General features: G+C 36.9%; 1 long non-coding RNA gene across 1 annotated transcript; it reads left to right on the top strand.

The window, feature by feature from the left end:
- The first annotated feature begins 11,955 nt into the window (after positions 1 to 11,955).
- Positions 11,956 to 13,816, top strand: LOC130559790 (uncharacterized). The gene is made up of 3 exons (XR_008963620.1): positions 11,956 to 13,394; positions 13,552 to 13,637; positions 13,792 to 13,816. It is a non-coding gene; the product is annotated as an uncharacterized LOC130559790 (long non-coding RNA).
- Positions 13,817 to 17,242: the final 3,426 nt, after the last annotated feature.

Here is a 17,242-nt window from a genome sequence, read left to right as displayed (position 1 = left end):
CCTTCCTGCCACAACGCTGGCCGCCCACTGCAATGGTCGAGGAATGCTATCAAGCTCCTCAGCCCAAAAGGTGAATGAATGAGCACGCCATCTTCCTTTTATACCAGGATATCCGGGGCGGAGTACGGCATGCAAATTTCATTCGCCAATTTCATTGGCCTTTTCAAAATAGTCAGAAGATGATAGGATCTCAAGACGAACCCCATCTGTCGGTTCGACACAACGTCTCGTTCCCTCCATCAGGGAACAGAGGTTACATACGTAACCAAGACGTTTGATTTGCAGCCGTAGGCCAGTGGAGCAAACATAATACCAGATAATGATCCGAAATTCTTCACTCTGCTAAAGAATTTTAACGTTGTCCACATTTATACCGTAAGACAGTATTAAATCTAAAGTAAGAAGGTGAGTGGGTCCTGGTTCCCGGAAACTGGCTCCTGTCTGTTAAGTACTGTCATGTTTTACAATACCAGAGGCCGGTTGCATAAACTGCTTAGACTAGTCTTAGAAGTTAGTCATTTAATCTTTTTCTTCAAGATTAGTCATAACTTCTTTAAATCAGTTACACGAAAATGTAGATTGGGCTAACCTGAAATATGAAAAGTAAGACTGATTAGTCCAAACTAATTGCTAGTCAGTGAGACTAGTTGTTAAGACACAGTCTTAACTTAGCGGCTAAGTTTATGCATCTGGGCCCAGGTCTTAAGTAAAATGGAATTAAGGACACTCCTTCAATAAGTTATCTTAAAAAAGAGGTCTTTGTATGTATTCTGATTATAGCAGCAGACATTTTAACAGTTAAAGTGATAGTTTACCCAAAATGAAAATTCTGTCATCACTTACTCAACCTTTTGTCATTTTAAACTTTTCTTTCTTCTGCAGAACACAAAAGAAGATCATTTGAAGAATGTTGGTAACCGATTGACTTGCATTGGTTTTGTGTCCATAATTGAAGTGAATGGGTACCACTGTATAATTCGGTTATTAACATTGTTCAAAATATCTTCTTTTGTAAAAAAAAAGAGTATGGCAATAAAAACGTATATGCAGTTATTGTTTCGTTTTAATTGAAACTTACAGTTTTTGTTAGGCTGTAAGAACATTTTACCCATAACTGACCACTGGGATTTAATGTTTTACTTTCCTGCAAGTTGGTATATTTTATACATACAAATTAAGCCCAAATTCATTATTAGCTTTAAGGCCGTATTATCAATTCAGTGGGTGAGCAATAAATGGAAAATGCAGAATGACACCATAATGATTCCATAAATAGTATATAAACACTATTAAATCGTTGATGAATGCAAATCTATGTAAATCTATGAAAAGAGGCTCACTCTGTTTTCCTCCCTTTTTCCAGTGAAGGGTGAAATACGTCCACAGTCAGAAAAAAGTCACAGGCACACATATCTAAGTGAGGTCTCCTTGTCTGAGGTCTCTGCAGTTTTAAGCTGTCAAAAGTTGCTGATGTTGCTTATTTGTGTAAAAGACATACACGCAGTAGCAATACGACACAGCTGTTGTCAGTGTCCAGCTAATTTCCCATCTGAATTCATATTGGCTGCCCATGTATCTATGCACTTTGTGCTGCAATGTACGTCATGTGACTATTGGGTTAAAAAATCTTATCTGACAGTTTTTGGTAACGTTTTTAATTTATTTTCAACATTTAACTCTTGAATTTAATTCTTTAAAAAGGAACACTTTATGTATAGTATTAATTTGTAGTACATCTGTTACAATTAAATAATAATAATTTACTGCTAAAGATAAAACAAAATTGCACAAAAAAGGACAAAATAAATCAACAAACAATCCATAAAAACATCTAATTGTAACAATAAAAATTAACCAAATTTGGCATCATAATGGTCAAGCATATCTTTCCTCAACATCACTCATATCCATAGTACAAACAGTGAGGAACAAATTACTGAAGTTATAGTGAAGCTTGCAAAGACCACTAATAATCTAGGAGTCCTTCAAAACATTGTGATTGCTTCTTGTAGCAATCACCGCACGACACCTTAGGTGCACGTTGCCAAATGAGTCTCTGCATGGTCAGTTTTAGAAAATGATCACATTTCTGCAGAAGGGCCTGATTACTTTGCTGGCCAACTGGAGGAGATCTCATGTCTCCCACTGTAAAGTGATCACTCAAGGGCAAGCAGATTTTGGATGGTCATTTGTCCTGCCAGTCGGCTGAAACCCACAGTAAAATGGCTCGCTCTGTAAGACTGGCAGCGCTGGCGCAGGATATGCATGCCTGCAGCGTGCCAATGGCTCTCTGCTGTGCTGCTAGTGATGTTTGAGGTGTTACGGAAAGCAGAAGAAATATACTTGCATGCCTGTTCCTTGCAATGACCTAAGCTTTTAACTTTTTAAAGATAGTTTGGCTAGACTTTAGGAGCAAGATTTAAGCAAGTTCAATGGAGTGGAGGTTAGGATGTAATGCATTTAAAATAAGGGGACGTTCACACCCAACTCGTCTTTGCGTATGTATTACCAATATATTGAATCATCCGTTTATATTTTACTAAACCCCTAATAAAAGCAGTGGCGTAACGGACGAGCACGCAGGGCTTATTCTTGACTTGAAAAAATAGGACTTTTATTTTGGTGTTAATTTTTGCCTACCTCTGTTTGGTGATCAGTCATAGACATATAACTAGACGCCGCTGTGACGAGGGAGGAGGGATGAGAGCCGTGAGGGAACGACGTGAGGCGAACGATAACCAAAACTTTAATAACATAAACAAAGCATAAACCACAGTAAAGGGCCGGCAGCCATCTCACGGTCGACTGCCGGCTACACAAACATTACTAAAACACATACAATGTCCAGGCCTGGTCCTCTCTCGTCGTACCTTCCTGTCCCTCCTCCTCTTATGCTTCCGGAGCTCCTCCGTGAGAGATGCGAACCCGGTGTAACGCACAGATGACACTCATTATCACTCACGCCACCGGCCTCGTGTCATTCCCTCACGGCTCTCGTCCCGCCTCCCTGGTCACAACGATAAAATTCTGACTAGAGAGTAAAGACATTTTATTATAACATCACTAGATGTAGAATCTATCAGATCTATCAATACACCACGCGTAAGTACAAATTATACATAATGTAGTGCAGAAGTAGCGCAGCGGAATGGAAAAACGTGTTCTGTGTGAAATAACTATTTCTTGTAAACGTTGTTAGCCCTTATGTGCCAAACTCAAAATAGCTTTTGTTCCTAGTGGTTGCCAAAATATTGCTACAGAGTTGCTAATGTAAGGTGTTCTGACTGGTTGTTAGCTTAGCACATTGTCATACAGCTTCTAGCAGGGGCGGACTGACCAGTAGGACATTCTGTCAAAGTCCAGAATGGCTGTCCCACCGACGGCCTACGTTCACTAATGTTTGGGGCTGTAATGGACGATCGGGCCGGACAGACAGAAGTTATTAGCATTAGTGAGAAGGACAAGTATACATGTACTAAAGTAAAGCAAACAATATCATCACTGATTCGGAATGCAGGTATTACCCTGCTAGGGGGGCTATGTTTAGTTGATGATTTGTGTCTCTCATGACCATGTTGAAGTGGATAACGATCCTTATATGTTCCAGGAACACAATAGCTCTGACAAAGACCCTCTCACAGAAAACAGATTTTTTTATGTGCATATAAGCTCCTGATTTGCAGAGGTTATCTGGGTGTTCTGCTAATGCATTAGCCACAAACAATCTGAAAATGTCTAATGTTTCTGCTTTTTTCCAGCCATACAAATTGGCACTTTACAAACTTCTAATGTCAGTAAAAGTAAATCCAGGCTTCTTATCTTCATAGAAGCATTTGTCTGAAACCTGAAGATATCCACGCTGGTTGGTTTTACAGTACCTCAAAATCACCACTTAAAGGTCCAATGTGTAATTTTTTTGGAGGATCTATTGATAGAAATGCAATATAATATACATAACAATGTCTTCAGAGGTGTGTAAAGACCTTATATAATGAAGCTGTAACATGGAGTTATCCAAGCAGCGAGGCAACAGATCCACATGCAGTCAGAATTTTAATAATAAACAAAAACGCAAAGTAAAAACCAATCAAAGGAACTAAGGAACTAAAATAATTCAAAGTGCACTGAGTAAAGACACTAGGAACAGGAACAAACATACAACGACTCACCCTAGACAAAGGAAACACTGGGGTGTAAATACATAGAAACTAACAAGATAACAAGACTCACCAGGAGGAACTAATTAACACTAAAAACTACAAAGGACTACAAAACATGGCACATAACAGGAAGTAACATAAAAGTTCACAAACACAGGGGAAACACGGACTGGGATCGTGACAGAAGCGTTATGTTTGTATCACCTTAGAAAGAGCTATTTCTATCTACATACACCACGGGTCCCTAGACTACTTTAAAGTTCCCATTATGTTCTATTTTTAAGGGTCCTAATATTGTATTTGAGTCCCCAACAACAGGTTTAAATGCATCCAAGGTCAAAAAACGCTGGCATTTTCTCAAAATATGCATTTAATATCACCCCATTTCTCAAAGATCTCTAAAAGGTTCCCTCCAAGCAGTTCGAAGATTCAGTTTCACTAAACCCCTCCCTTCCACAAGCCCACTGTGCTCCGATTGGTCGGCTACCCCAGTCTGTTGTGATTGGTCTCTCCTCATAGACGCACTACTACATTTCAGCTCTTGAATTGGCGACTTATTATTAAATTACACAAAGATTATTAGTACACAGAGATATTAAGGTTACAAAAATGGCATCGAATTGTGTTATAAAGATATTGACACTTATGTAAGCGAAAGGACCCACAGCTAAACAGTAAACACAGCACAGTAAAGCCACGTTAATGCGTTAGCCACAATGCTAACGTGACTGACTTATAAAACATTACAGCATATAAACTGTATATATACTAAATCTATCCAGATCCTTTATCATGAATACAAGTAATAAAAACTACACTACATTTAACGACACATTTTTACACTTAAGGAAGCGAACTGGACCCACAGCTAAACATAAAAAAAATATTGTAACTGTTATATGCGTTAGCCGCAATGCTAAAGTGACTGACTGACTTATGAAACATTACAGCATATAAATGAAATCTATTCACATCCTTTATCACGAATCCAAGTAATAAAAACAACAGACACTCTACATTAAACGACACATTTTTAGACAATAGTGGGCTCACAGCTGATTATCAGAACCATGTCAGTATGACAGTAATATTAGCTGCTGTAAGTGTACACCACATAACACAAAATGAGTGATTTTCCACAATCAATAGATGATATAACTTTACACATCTTATTAATCACTCTTACAGGTTGTGATTCAGACATGTTTATTGGTCCAAATAAAGTCCTGCTGACCTATCTTTCATGGACAAGCCTTTAGCAAATACCACACTGAACTCGTCAAGGTTGGAGAAAAAAATTGTCAGTAAAATGACAAAAGGTGTGGATTATACTGCTGTGCAATCGTGGGGAACATATTTTTATCCTCTGGTTCTTTACATCAGTGGTTCTCAACCTTTTTTGAGTACTGGACCCCATCATATCTCAAACCATCCTCATGGACCCTCAACCCCCGTGCTCACACCTCATCCCATTTTCTTTCCCCAGCAGAACAACATATTTCCAGTAAATTAGGAAAATAAAAAGATTAGTAAAGTCAAAAATATTATATTTGATATTTGATAAGTCAATAAATGTAAGCATCATTTAAAATTACACGTGACCATTTAATGTTTTTCAGTTGCATTAAGATGACACAATATCACAATTACATCGCCAAAACATTCTATTTCAGTATCTCCAATAAACACACTTTACTGCAGTTTATTCTTTTGACATTCATTTGTCAACAAGGACATAAACCAACCATTACTGATCAGATACCGTAATACTGATAAGCAGTGTTGGGTGTAACTAGTTACTGAGTAATTAGTTACTGTAATTTAGTTACTTTTCCTAAAAAAAACTAAAGTAAGGGATAACTCTTATTTTTTCTGTAATTTAATTACAGTTACTTCGTATGTAATTGAACAAAATACTGGTGGAATTGACAAAACAAATCAAAGTCTATGCATGTATTAATGTATCTTTCTCATATTTGTAAAACTTTAGTCAGTTAATAAGAGTACTTTGTAGTTTTATATTATTTATTTGAATGAATTAAAAGTCGTTTCGTGTCTATCCTTGAATCACTTAACTAATCAAGGTTGATATAGGATATAGAAAGTAATTAAATGCTTTTTGGAGAGAGTAATTTGTACAGTAATCTAATTACACTATTGAATATGTAATTAGTAACTAGTATTAATTACTTTTTCAGAGTAACTTACCCAACACTGCTGATATGTAACCATTATATAATGTATATATATATAATATATGGACTTTGAACTCTGATGTGTGATACCTGGGAGTTGCTCAACTTGCCCTAATGTGCAGCTGTGTCACGATGGGTAGTGAGACAAGGACAGAGTACCCAAACGCAGACAGCAGGTAGGGGGTTAACCCAAGGCTTTAATAAATAATAACAAAAAGACAAAACAAAAACCCACGATGGGGTAAAACAAGAACAAGGGTATTACAGGACATGACAACAGGAACAAGGACTAACTACGCCTGACAAGACTAAAGATAACATTTACATTGGAGTACGAATAACTAGACTAGACTAGACTAGACAGGAACTCACCCACATGAAACGAATGACCATGAACCAGCACAGGACAGAAGACACAAGGGCATTAAATAGGGACCTAAATCAAGAGGGGACAAGTGCGGGGCATGAAATCATTAACAATCAATAATGAGGAAATGAGAGGGTGGGGACAAAGACGAGACCGGAGAGTATGGAAGGCCATCAGTGCCAAAATGCCTATCTCCACATGAAACAAGAGGTTCTGTCATGATTCTGCCACTAGATCAAGAAAAGCAAGACAAGATGGGGCAGAACCATGACAAACCTGACCTGACGCATTCCTTACAACCAATATGATGCGAAACCACTCCGAAGAGGCCAGTCGGTCCGGTGTCAGGTGTCGGAAACAGACGAGTGATCTAACAAAGATTGCTTTTTGCACATGCACACTTTCACAAACTAGAAGGCCTCCGTTACACTTCTGAGTTCTGATCGAACCGCGTGTTGAACTGATGAGGTGAAACGGATGCCATACTGTTTATTGCTAAGATCTGAAGTATGGTAATGCATGGTGCTTCAATGAAAATAGGCTTGTTTGACTTTATGCGGTGGTGGTGCGCAGAACCACCTGCCATTTGACATCAAAGTTACTAAGTAGGCTACTGCAAGAGCAATTCAAAAGCAAACAGAGCAGTCGACTCTCTCATGTTTGAGTCAGATATGCGCGGAAGCTGCATAGGCTATATATTAAATATGATTTGGTTTACGTGAACCTTCCCTGCAGAGTGAGTGAACATAATTTATGAACACAAGTAACCAGTCACTTTGGCAATTAATTTGACTGCAATAGCCGTCTCGGTTGATTTTTATCTGCGTCTGGTGGGTGTTAATTTCAAACCCTGAATGCAAGATAATAACGCAAAACATTTTTAAAGGGTTCTACGGACCCCCTGCAATGACGCCACGGACCACTAGGGGTCCGTGTACTCCCGGTTGAGAAACACTGCTACATCAGCATCCTTTGGATTTGGAAGTAAAAACAACTACATGTTTGATTTTGCAACACAGAACACAGCGTCTCTGGTACATGATGTAAACACACAAAATATCAGAAGTGTTTGTGGGCATGTCAGAGTGTTCATGTTTCGCGGGCAGGCGGGGATTATGCAGATGTGTTAATTCATTACGTGTAAAGGTTACACTCAAAAAACTCGAAAACGAAACAACTCAGGGCAGTTCGAAGTCGACTCCTTATTTTGGGAGAGAACATCTTTATTTATCATGGATTTTTTTGATTGACAACTTTGCAGATTTTTTACATTGATGGAAAGCTACGTTACTGAAATACGGTAAATTTTAGGACATCCAGGTAACGTGCTCTTTAAATTATGTCAACAATTCAAATATCATTTTGTGTTCCAAGACTCTTCAGTAGGCCTTTAAAGGTTCAGAGGGATAGCAATGTGGCTTAATATCAAGAAATCAAAGGATCGTGTAATTCATGAAGGCAAGGTTATCAAAGAAAGTCAAATTGTACAGTAAGTATTTGTATACTTATACCACAGTGGTAAAACTACACAACCTTTAAAGCCCAATGTTGCAATTTTAACAAACTGTGATTTTCAGAACCAAAGTTATTATACTTATTATAAATACTACTTTGTTTCAGAAAAGAGAGTAAGAGACTGTGGGACACAAATCAGATTAAGCAATTGAATAAGACTGAAAAAAGCTTCTGTATTCAATAGCGCCCACTGTTACAACTTTAAACGGATATCATCAAGAGTTTCTCAGCATTTGAAGCATCGTTCAGTCCATAAAATGAATGACAAGTGAAATGTAAAATACTTCAGTCGTATGAAACGGTGAAAGAATGAAAATTCTTGAGTGTAGCTTCTTCAAAAAAATCAAGTGTTATTACTTCCTTCATTTCACAGTAAAAAAGGCATCACTCTGAGGAATATATAAAAATACACTACAGAATATTAACCAAGAAATGATGAACTCTTAACATTAATTGCATGTCATGTGAAAGTAGCAGCCCATGAAAACCCATACAGGCAAACTCAGTGTGTATCAGGGGAGGGCTGCACAGTTAAATATGACAATTTCTCTTCATTCCAACTCGATAATTACCCATAAATCCTTCTGTTGCACTGTGATCTGATTTAATGCAGCAAAGGTTATTCCTCCTAACTAGCATCTGATTGTCTCATATTGCACTTAATGCATTTTGCTTATTGAAAAACTATTCACAGGTGGTCTCAACAAATTACAAATCGCTGTGCAGAACGCTCTTTAAAATTGTTTTGGAGAGATGCGTTTTAATGGATTATTAGGAACAAAGGGGCAATCAAAGTTAAACACAGAAGTATTATACAATGTGTTTACAATGCTGTGAACTCCTCCAGAAAAGAGCCACAAACAGCACATTGTTTTTAACAGATATTGTTATATAAAAAGAAAGCAATAGGGCAAGACTCATTGTAGCAGAACTGTAAAATATGTGTAAACATAAATAATAGCTACGTTTCACTAAATAAAGCCTTAAGTTACTAATTAAAGAGCTTGGCTATTGCAGTGATTTCTGTTAGGATTGTGACTGCATTATTATTTGTTTTCATTCAAATTATATGAACAAAAATATTCAAATTATATAATTGAAAACAATGACATCCTTATGCCTTTGGCCCTCTAATGTTAAAGCAGTTACACTGAGTTAGAATGCAGCATAGCAACACGTTTGCCAGGAAAGTTTTTACAACTTGAGTCACCCAGTATAATATTGTGTTAATCAGATTTAAAGGAGTAGTTCATCTTCAAAATGAAAATTAAATCTGGTACCATGATTGTTTGTGATGTTTGATATGTATATTGTATTTTTTCTTGTATTCTTCTTTGTTAGTTTGACTTATATTTTGATTTGCAAAGCACTTTGAGCTCCAGAAATGTGCTATATAAATTAAACTTTTATTATTACTATTGTTATCTTGCAAAGTGGTCTATTGGAAAAGAAAAATGAAATTATTCCTCTGAACCTGTGTAAATATGAGACATGTTTCCCCAAATACAACAGTGTTTGTTTTGTGGCTTTTATGATTATGTTAGCCTTAAAGTGACCAATAGGATAGTGTGCTTCTAAACAATGCCCACATTCAAATTTAAAAAATGAAAGCATTTAAAATTCACAACTAGAATTTTTATGACATCATTCTGCACTTCATCTTCTTGTCAATTTTTTTGTTTGTTAAAAAAACATAAACATATAAAATAAAGCTATCAGTGAGTCTTTCAAGTGTCAGAGGGACAGCAAAGTGGTATGGAGTATTGAACATTCCAGGATCATAAAAATCTAAGATGTAGGGCAATTTTGTCAAGGAAAGTCAAACTTAAGTACTTGTATACTTAAGTTTATTACTACGACAGCGGTAAGCCTTGAAAACGGCAGCCTTGAAAGCCCAATGTTGCAATTTTGCAACATTTTATTAAAATTCACCACAAAATGCATAAACATGGTTTATACAGTATAATGACATATTTAAAATGGCGAAAACAAAACATTATCAATAGGCTCGGGTCTCTGAGGGTTAATGTAAATTTGAGCTGTTCCACAAACAAAACATTAACACGCTGGAGGTTTAGCCTTGTGTATCCCAACCATTTAACAACATGTGCCCTTAAATAGGCAAATTATGCTTCCAAAAGTGTTGTTTGGATAATACAACTTTGCTATGCCCCATTTCAAAGCAATAAAGCTAATTTATTTGAGATTTATTAAGAAAGGGTAGAGCAAAAACAGCCCGGTTCTCTGCGGCTAGCCTCGTTCGTCTCCCTAAAGAAAGAATCTATTAAACACTTAGCTGTAGCTCGCCCTTCATTTTGTTAATAAGTGGCACAGGTGCTGGGTCTGCTCCAGTGAGATAGGATGGATAGGCAAAACCACATTAGGGATTACTCACTTTGAGGAGGTCCACGCTACTCAGTCTCATTCTCTTTACGTGGCAAAAAGGTCTGATCCGCTAAAGTTTTTGCCGAGCCAGCAGTGGCCCTGCTCAGGTAATACTCGTGTCATTTTTCAAGCCGCAAGTAATTAATCACTGGCTCTATCAAAAAAAGAGAGAGAGAAAATCAAATCTCAAGGAAGGGAACTGAAAATATCTTACTAAACCAGCTTCCTCAAGTTTCAACTGCTGAGAAAATTACAGCAGCCATCATGGTCTGGACATTTTATGCATAACTCTGTAATTTTATCTTCCTCTAATTTGAGAAAATGGTTTGGTATAGTGAGAGCACTTTTGAGATCCCACAAAATGTCTGATGATTGCAATTTCTTCCCAGTTTTGAAATTCTTGATATCGAAACAGATTCGGGGCTTCTGTTTGAATTCTGCCAACTTTTCACATGAGTACTTAGTTCTGCATACACATTTTTAATGTCCCGTAATGCCATGTATCGGAGCTGCTGATTGGCTCAGTCAAGACATAACTAAAATGTAAGCTAATGTTACCAAGATTTACTTGTCACCTTTGTGTGTTGTGTTCTTTTCTCAGCCTCAATGATATGAGTCACTGCATGTTTGCATTTCTTCTTTAAGCCCTATTTCTACATTCCATCACTGTAATCACGAAACCCATAAACGATAATAAAAACAGCTCTTATCCCAAGTCATCCAGTTGTTTTCATTATATGAATGCCGTTCTGTCAGGTGGTCAACTCAGAGGTCCTATGCTGGTCCAAATGCAACTAGGAAAATGGGCCCAGAAAATTGTGATTTGAGGCGGAAAGCTGTTGTTACTGGTTTTTGTAATTTAGTTTTCATAACTACCTTTTGTAGTATTATAAAGCACAATATGGTCATGTAAGTTTGTGTGCACGCGAGTATTCTCATAAAGCATGCCACAGTCATAAATGATATTTCATTGCATTGATCAAGATGAGGGATTCGTTGTAAGCAAAGAATATGCATTTGCTGTCAGATACAAGCATTCTAACTTACTCTGACCTTTCCTTGGAAGTGTTCAGCTGAAAGAAAATTCAGCAGTACTATGGGATTATTTTTGTGTCAATAAAAATGAACGCAAACTTTAAAAAAAAAACAGAAATATACAATGAGAAAGAAGAAAAACACTTTGATAATGAAAACAACACACTCAATTGCAAAAATGTGACATGATTTTCAAATAAACTGCTATTTTTCTTAACAATTTTCTAAGTTTCGTTTTTGCAAATAATAGTTTTGAATTCGCTGCCTTTGCGCTTTCCGAGTTTTTGTTTACACTGTTAGATGTCGCTGTAGATTTAGCAGCACATTACTGTAAAAATCCACAGTACAATACTGCATGTGTATATTACAGTAAAATACTGCAGTTCACAATGCATTATGGGTAATTTTGATTGAGCGGGAAACTTCTACAGTATATTTTGGTCTCACTGTAACCTAGCTGTAGCCTTGCTGTAATGTGTTAGTCAATAATACAGGATTGGTGTAGCGAAAGTGCGCCACAACGTCAAATCACACAGAGCACAACTCCTGGCTGCAGCTGGAGGAGGATATTCGATTCGATTTCTGGCAGTTCGGTAAGTTTGCAGTTTGGTTTATTTTATGTGTTTCATGCAAAGCTATTATTTAGTTTTAGTATTTTGCACAACAGTTTGTCACAATGTTGTTTTAAACGTGGAATGAGAGAAAAGGTCGCCAACAAACGTTGCAGTCTCCCTCAGAAATTAAACTACGTTAGATGTCTAACTGTTACCCACTGCTTAAACCCGATTTACACATCCCACTTAATTAATCATGAGGGTTTTGGTGAGTTTATTTTCTGTGGAATTGTTTGTTCGTTTACAATGGCAAGGTAGGTAAAATGACTTGTATTTGGCAATAGATAAACTCCCGTTAACCAATTTACTCCCGTTAACCAATTGAACTAAGACTCCTCGCAAGCGCGGTATTGCTGTCCCAGCTTAGGATCGCTTATCTTGGCTTTCCTTTGTTCAGTTAGGGGCAGGGAGGAGCAGCAGCAGTATTCAGTTCGACCGTATGACAGGCTAACTCGTGAATTAGCTGTGCACGTGCTAAAACAACATTTTCATATCAATCACTAATCAGTATTTGCGTCTTCTTTTAAATGTAAAAATACTGTTCGGATATATGAACATCAACATAGTTTGTCTGTAAATAGACCAGACTTGACACACGCTTTCAGGTTCTATATCTCGCGCTCTCACTCGGCCCAAATAAATCTCATGTGAAATAACAAAGACACTGTAAAGTAACGTTAGCCCACACAGCACCAAACTGCTCCACACGAAGTGAAACGTAATATTTAACTGCGATGAGTGCGATCTATACAGATTACTGCGGTTTTCATACACTAACAGGTGAATAAATGGTTCGCGGTGTTATTACTGTTTACTTATTACGGTATATCAGCAAAAGCAGAGATGATGTTCTTTAGAGTGTTTTACATTCAGTTGGCCAATAAGTATTGTGTGGTAGCATATTTGTAGCAATATTGCTTCCAACACTTACAACAAGTTTCCAACGCCTCAAATCAATGCACGTACTTTAAATGATAATTTTGCTACATTTTTGCTTGGCTATCTTAAATGTATATAATAAACAGAATGGTTTCAAAATTTTAGCAAGTAACATATTTTTTTTCCTTTCAGCTTTAGCGTGACAGTTTGGTCCCTTTTTGCACCCTGGGTTTATGGGTTTTCTGTAAGTATTGACCATAATAATACAACTTTTTATTCAAATTTGTTTTTGGTTTTACTACTGACTTTTTAGTAACACTTACAATAAGGATTTATTTGTTAACATAGGATGTTAATACATTTTAACATTTGGCAATACACTTTTAAATCAATCAATTTAGATCAAGATTTAATGGCGACTTCAGTCATCCTGCTCTTGATGGCCTTCTTCAGAGAGGCGATGGACTCCCTGTTCATCTTAACTGATGTAAGTATTGTTTTATCTCAATACATTCATTGTTTGTTTTGCCTGCAGCACCATGAGAACATTGCAGTTACTTTAAGTTTAGATTAGATGAGCCATCATGTTTCTGTAGTACATTCAATTGTGTATTGCTTCATGTTGTTTTACTATGTTACAGGTCACTGCAACCCAGGCAGATGTGAGCAAGCAGTGATATCCAGAGACACCCAGACTCTTATTCAAGTTTGCTTTTCCCAGAACACTCATAGATATAATGTAACTAATAATACATTAACCAACACTACATAATCAAAACTAACACTACACTCACACCCCGACCCTCAACATACCCCTCACACTACATACATCTCCACACCTAACATCAATACTCACACACATCCCTGACCCCCAAACACTACACTCATCAAACACCCAGACTCATCTCAAACTCCCACTACACTAACCTCAATACTCTCACACCCACACACTACACTCTCACACACCCACACACTACACTACACTCTCACACACCCACACACTACACTACACTCTCACACACCCACACACTACACTACACTCTCACACACCCACACACTACACTACACTCTCACACACCCACACACTACACTACACTCTCACACACCCACACACTACACTACACTCTCACACACCCACACACTACACTACACTCTCACACACCCACACACTACACTACACTCTCACACACCCACACACTACACTACACTCTCACACACCCACACACTACACCACACACCCACACACTACACTACACATCTACACACACACACACACTACACTACCCACACACACTACACTCACACACCCTCACACTACACTCAGGATAGGAGTAAATTCAGGATGAGTTGAGTGTATTTGAATCTTCGGCATATTTGTAAATATAATAAATATAGGCATATTTGTTGACTTAATGTGTATGATATTGCTAACAGGTTTCTGGCCAGAATCAACCCTGAAGATGGGAAAAAATGCACATCCAGACAGGGAGTAAGCAAAAAGACAGGGAAGGTGGTGCAGAGAAAGGCAGTGGCCATTAACCCCCATGTGAACAGCTTCATGCAGTCCCTGATGGAGTTTGAATGGAAGACTTCAAACTAAAGCCAGTGGTCTATCTGCCACAGTTTAATGCATTACTGTTCAGCCTTTATGAAATTGGAGTAGAATATTCAAAACTATGTGCAAGTGTTCTCTTTACCTCAGTTAAATATGTTACAGTTTAGTCGTTGATGAACTTTGAATAGAAAATGTCAAACTACGGGCCAGTGTTCTCTTTGCGAGATTTAAATGTTACAGTTTAGTCTTGATGAAGTTTAAATGGAACATTTTAAACTACAGACCAGTGTTCTCTTAGCCAGAGTTAAATGACACTTGTTACTTTGTTGCTATTGTTTCTTTTGATGTGTAATGTTTAAATTTTAGTCACTTAAATGTTGTAATATATACATAGTCGTTATTCAGTTTTTATTAATATAATACATAATACTTCAATACTGTTTCAAATGTTTAATTTTTAAAAAATATTTTAATGCTTTTTGTTTCAATGAAATGATTCAATAAAAAATATGTTTGATGCAAACATTGCTTGGATTGCCTTTTGATTCATAATGTCAAGTATAGCAGTTTTGTAATATGAATAACTAATATAGTAATTATTGCCAAAAAGTATTAAATAGTAGTAATGTGTCAATATAGGTATTACAGTAAATTACAGTATAATACAAATACAGTAAAAATAGACAAATTACAAAATATTGTAAAAATACAGTAAAGTACTGTTTTATAGCTATACAGTAATATTTTTTGTACTGTAAAATGTATTACAGTACAGCACTGTAAATAAAAATACAGTAACTTGCTGGCAACCGTGCTGCCAGTAACTTACTGTAAAAATACAAGGAAATCGTTAACAGTGTACGCTTCTCAAGTTTTCGTTAGCCTCTCAGGCACAAATCTCATGTGTAGGCGGGATCTATGGCCACTTTACTCTCATTGGCTATTGAGATTTGGATTGACAGCTCCCTGACCAGGAGGTCGATACTGAAGACATTGCAGCGGATTAGAGAGCAATCTGCATACGGTTTTCTGTCTTGTATTGTTTTAGTGTTTGTACTTAAATTACTTTCTTATTTTGTTAGTATATTAGCAAGGTTGCCAACTTTCATGCCCTTAAAAGTGGGACACGCGTCCAGGCTCTATCAAGGCATAACAACAAGCCAACATCGAGTAAATACAGGATAGATAGCCATATTCACATGCAATTTTACGTGGGTTTAGAGGCTGTCAAGACAGCAGTCTATAATTTATAATTACAATGATATCAGGAAAACGAGATGCCTAGTGAGTTTTGAGGAGATGTACAATAAAGTGTTATGCTTCCAGTTCATATTTATTATTTATAGATTATAATTGTGGTGGCATTTTATGTATTGTTTCTAATTTTAAATGTTTGTTTATATTTTAAGAAGTCTCTCTTCTGCTTTTCTTTAACCTGTTTTATGTAGATGTGTAAATACATAATGAAATTGTTGTTTTTCCCGCCTACAAGTGAGATTTGTGCCAGAGAGGCAACGAAAACTTGAGAAGCATAAACGAAGACTCGAAAAGCGCAAATGAAAAATCTAGCAGCGAATTCAAAACTTTTACTTGCAAAAACGAAACTTAGAAAATTGTTAAGAAAAATAGCAGTTTATTTGAAAATCATGTCACATTCTAGCAATTGAGTTTATTGTTTTCATTATCAAAGTGTTATTTTTCTTTCTCATTGTATACTTTTGTTCGTTTTTTTTAAGTTTTGTGTATATTTTTATTGACACAAAAGTAATCCCATAACTTCCTTGTCAGGGAGCTATCAATCAAAAACTCACTAGCCTATCAGCGTAAAGCGGCCATAAATCCCGCCTTCACGTGAGATTTGTGCCAGGAGGTGAACGAAAACTTGAGAAGCGTAAACGAAATCTCGGAAAACGCAAATGAAAAATCTAGCAGCGAATTCAAAACTATTATTTGCAAAAAAGAAAATTAGAAAATTGTTAAGAAAAATAGCAGTTTATTTGAAAATCATTACACATTCTTGCAATTGAGTTTATTGTTTTCATTATCAAAGTTTTTTTTTTCTTCCTCATTGTATATTTTTGTTTGTTTTTTTAAAGTTTGCATTCATTTTTATTGACACGAAAATAATCCCATACAGTACCACATCAGAAAAGATTTATAATGAAGTTTAATATTTAGCCTTTATTTTTTACAATACAACATGTCCTATGTAAAGCTCTATGGGCCCTATCGTACACATAGCGCAATCCGGCGCCACGCACGACGCTAGTGTATTTTGCTAGTTTCAGTCCAACGCAGTTATCGTTTTCACGTCCTGGGTCATGTTTTAATAGCAACTGCATTTGTGCCCATTTGTGCGCCCATGGGCATGCTGGTCTGTAAACGAGGTGTGTTCAGGCGCATTGTTGGTGCATTGCTATTTTGAGGCAGCTGAAATAGACTGTGCCACTGACAAACTGAAACCTGGTCTAAAGTCAATGGCGCAATATGTTTTTGGTTATTTAAAGAGTGGGTTAGTAATATGCACCTATAGGTGG

Source organism: Triplophysa rosa, linkage group LG10 (genome assembly GCF_024868665.1).
Source record: "Triplophysa rosa linkage group LG10, Trosa_1v2, whole genome shotgun sequence".
NCBI classification, from domain to species: Eukaryota; Metazoa; Chordata; class Actinopteri; order Cypriniformes; family Nemacheilidae; genus Triplophysa; species Triplophysa rosa.
The sequence above is the reverse complement of the archived record's forward strand: the minus strand, read 5'-3'. Positions and strand labels throughout refer to the sequence as shown.